Here is a 4,445-nt window from a genome sequence, read left to right as displayed (position 1 = left end):
CCCTGAATATTTGATCAGAGCTGTCTGTAGCAATGGCAAGAAAATCGTGGACACAGTAGGGGAAGGTACATCTTGACATGTAAAATGGGACAAAGATGGCGCACATTTACACGGCAAATGTACGGCAATCCAGATGGAATAATCATCTGTAGTTGTTGCAGTGAAGGAATTTTGGAGATAAAATATCCAATTGTACAATTGAAGCTTTATATGTCAATGCACGGAAGTGGCACATTGATTTAAGTTTCGACAACCTTTCGCCTTGTCAGTTACTGTGACCACGCCCAACACTGCTCGTTTGTGGCCATGCCCTTGTACTTGTTCCGTGAAAATAGTCTTATAAATAAGAGCAATGTTAGTAGCTGAAACAGTTAAAACAAAAGGTGTTTCATTTTCTTTTTCTTTTTACTTCAACGCCAAATTGTCTTCCCCGAATTTCAGGATAATTACTTGTTCTTTCATTTCTCAAACAAGAAGGACCTGGCTTTTGGTGTGCCTCACTTGTTCCCTGTCTTTAATGGTATCAATACACATGATCAGATTGTATACCAGAATTTAAACCCGTATGAGTATTTCTAAACTTTCAAGGCGATTTAAATGAGAGACAATTGAAAGTCAAAGGTCGGAAGAGCAGGCAGCTACATGGTCTATTTTGAAAAAATATGTCCACATCCGTTTCTCGTCTGAATTTCAGGGTACCATGTTATTCATTATTCGTCATTCTCCTCATCGTCAGCATCTTCATCCAGAAAGTCAACCAGTTTTTCCATCACTTTGGCCAGATTAACCTGAATAAGATACACGATATACTGTAGGTATTTCTACCTCTGTATAAATTGGACGAATAGATGGTGTCAATACTTTTCAAATAACTTTTCAAAAACTTTTTCTTAAATGGAAAATCACTTTGTTCAACATCTTACATAATTTGACTAATAGATTTTGATACGTCCTCTGTGGTCACTCTTTGGTATTACTGGTACAGCTACCCTCTACCTACATGTACGTATCAATGTATCTAAATAAACTACCATGCATGCCAACAGTTGCCTTGGACAGAAGAATAAAGAAATCCTGTTGTTTTGATGCTGGCGTGAAATTAAAGACAGATTGGCACTTCTCGTTATTATGTCTTTAAGGCGTACTATATAAGAATAACCTGACGCAGTTTTAAACTAAATTTCTAAAGATTGTCTCTCACCCGGCGTGGAAACGGCGTTTTCATGGCTTACGATATTTGAGGCCTACGTTTGCTGTCTACACTCTATAATAGACCTTAACAGAAATTGGTTTTGCCGAGAAATGTTAACCTGACGTAGTCATTTACGGGCCTTAGGGTTCAGGGTGATACTAATAAAATAACCATGTACTTACGTCGTCATCGACTTCTTGAACATCCCCCTGTGTTGTACCACTCCTCCTCCTACTAAGGCTCCTCCTCCTACTAGGACTCCTCCTCCTCCTAGAATCACCTAAAGCAACACAATCGTGAAAATATATGGTACAAATGAGATGTTAGAATGAACTGTTGTCGATTCTATTCAAGGTTTAAAATCCCATTTTCTCCCCCCCCTCCCACCCCCAACCCCCAAGTTACGTGTGTGTGAGCCAAATTTATGGTATCGCTGTTAGTATTTTTGTAAGGAATCGACGTTTCATTAGAGTCACCTGTAAAATGGTTGGGAAATGAAAATTTATATATGACATTTTCATCATTTTTTTTATATTTCTTTTTACATTGGTATCTAAATTCTTCGTATTATCATATATTGGCCTTCATTATTTTTTATTACTGTAACTGTCTTAATTTGATATTTTAGTTCACCAATCGTGTTAGTTGTTAAACAGGCGTACTTTACAGTGACACAAACTTTTTCTTTCACGGAGTCCAAAATGTCAGTGGAAGAACTACACTGTACGTCGTGTACGACGACCCCCGTAAGGTAGTGGTGTAACAGGCAAACAGTCGAGGCTTAGGACCCCCATGAGGTGGAGCAGGCACTGGATTAGTTGAAAGAAGTTTCAAGTGGCGTTTGAAGTTTACTCGACAACTTGTCAACGAGGGTGACTTAGACCCCATTTCCATAGATTTTAGATCGATCTATCCCTGTGGGGAGTCTCACTAGATTACTGTCAGCTTAGCCGGCTTAAGCGTCTTTCCCGCCTACTAAAAGCTGTAAGGGGGGTAATTAACTATGGTGCGCGCTCGGCTGACCGCAATTTAGGGGAGTTAGGTCGATCTAAATCTTAATCTCTGGATCGATCTAAATCTCTTGGAATACACCCTTAGGCGACAAGGAAAACTTGTATAAGGTCGTTGAAAAAATGAACTTTATCAAAGCTAAACATGCCATTCTTGAAGGGTGCTGTTATCCAGTAAAGAACAAAAGGAAAGTACTGAAGACAATCAGATATTAAACCTATTACCAAACCCAAGAGCTGATATTGACATTTTTGACAGAAATCCGTCCCACTATTTTTCTTTCATTTTGGTGAATGATGTGTTTATTGACAGTAAAGCATTAACCAGTTTATATACAGGACGGGAAACAAGCAAAATAATCCGTTCAAATATCATTTTGGGGGTGATATGAATAGATGTCTTTCTGTATTTTTCTAAGTCAATGGTAGCATGGTATGGCCGGCATAGTGGCAAAACTGACTCCAAATTATCTGTGATCTATCTATCTATCTCCTGTTATGCCGTTGGGCGTCTAGGGCGACAACAAAGGTCCTCCACTCCTCTCTGTCTCTCGCTAGATGTTGAATTGTCCCCAAACTTTCGCCCAGTTCTTTCAGTTCTGCTTCAACCGTCCTCCTCCATGTGGTCTTGGGTCTGCCTCTTTTTCTTTGCCCCTCTTGTGTCCAGTACAATTTAACAAGAAAGGTGGCATTGGGCTCGTCGTAGCTGTACCCATGCCTATCATGGTTTCAGGCCATTGTGGAGGCGGTGAAAATCGGCATAGACGATTTGGTCCGAACCACCATGCGCAAAAGGCGTTTTAAGTTATCCCGTTATGTAAGGCCAGGTACTAAGTTGGTATATGACTATTTAGAGGGAGACGCAGGTTGAGAAATTTATAACCATATGCAGAAATAGAGCCGAAATGCTTAATTGGTCTTATTTCCGTTCATGCATCTAAGTAAAGACCAATGGCAATAATGACTTGTACTCCATCTTCTTGCATGCTAATAAAAAGAAAACCCAAATTGTCGATAACTGGGTTGAAGTCAAACACTTGACATGGAAACTCTGACATAATATGAAACATGTTTTGTGCATTTCATATCATGAAATTTAAAAAAACAGTTGGCCTAAGCTAACTTACCCTCCGCATCCGCGAACAAGTCAATAACGACCATTGTCACCAAGAGCAAAGCGATCAAGGTTGTCTTCTCCATGTTGTAAATTTGTCACACACTCGGGAGTCGTTCCAACAGCAGTATGAAGTTTTCCAAATTTCTCCACCACTCAAATAGGGATCTTGGCGTAGGAAGTGGCCTCGCCCATCTAAAAAATGAATATGAAAAAGCACAGGGGTGCAAAATATTGATTGGCTGTCTGTGACCTCGAGTGATGTGACGTTTAAGGACATGCCCATTGTAAATGGATGAACAATTACACTGGCCCTGTATTGCCCTGCCGCGACGCAATCATGGATATTTGTAGCACTAGGAGGACACGGATTAGACTCTTAACACATTTAAACTAAATGTTAACATATAAATTTCTTATGGTAAACAAAAGATAATTTGGGAAAATTTTCCAACCAAAATACTAATATTACATGGGCGAGGTATTGAAGTAGCCACACAATTTGTACTGAATAGTGAAATAATAATTTTATTCATATATGACAATTATCAAACACAAGCCGAAATATTTTAATACCGTTAGCTTACCCAGTATATTAATTACAGCCAATCTGGACGTAGACCTTCATCAGACTAATGTCAGTAGAAGTTGTTAGGACTCACTGGCCGAAACTTCATTGTTATTTCAGTTTTCATTGAAAAAGGTCCACCCTCAGTATCTTCAACGTTTTGGTTTATAATTATTACTCAGTGGGCTTTTAGGAGCATTCTTTGATAAAAAAATAGAAACGCAATTAGCTGCCTTACCTTCTACGTTCGTGCTTAGAAAATTGGAAAGCACTGATTGTGTGGCTCCATAGTAGTACAGTTGTATATCTTACAAAAAATAAAGGTACAAAACCTGACACATGGTTGCACAGACTAATGACCTCGCCTAGGCGGGTTTATAATATGCCTGGATTTCATTCTTGCTTGTAGCACAGTCATGGATCAAGAATTTTTCTTAAAATGTCGCCTCGGTTCCAATCGTCGTGCCCCCCCCCCCAAAAAAAAAAAAAAAAAAATTATGCTTTTTCTATATATAAAATGCATCAGAGTGAAGATAAAAAAAATGTCTTTCTTTATTTATG

The 4,445-nt window shown here is 39.0% G+C and overlaps 1 long non-coding RNA gene across 1 annotated transcript; it reads right to left on the bottom strand.

Annotated features, from left to right (window-relative positions):
- Positions 1-386: 386 nt before the first annotated feature.
- Positions 387-3,511, bottom strand: LOC147762508 (uncharacterized). Its single transcript, XR_015334147.1, has 3 exons — positions 3,330-3,511; positions 1,375-1,472; positions 387-788 (listed from the first exon to the last, which is right to left on the bottom strand). It is a non-coding gene; the product is annotated as an uncharacterized LOC147762508 (long non-coding RNA).
- Between the last annotated feature and the right edge of the window lie 934 nt (positions 3,512-4,445).

The sequence above is a fragment of the Lingula anatina genome, chromosome 4, assembly GCF_051362555.1.
Source record: "Lingula anatina isolate TDL-2025a chromosome 4, LinAna3.0, whole genome shotgun sequence".
NCBI classification, from domain to species: domain Eukaryota; kingdom Metazoa; phylum Brachiopoda; class Lingulata; order Lingulida; family Lingulidae; genus Lingula; species Lingula anatina.
The sequence above is the reverse complement of the archived record's forward strand: the minus strand, read 5'-3'. Positions and strand labels throughout refer to the sequence as shown.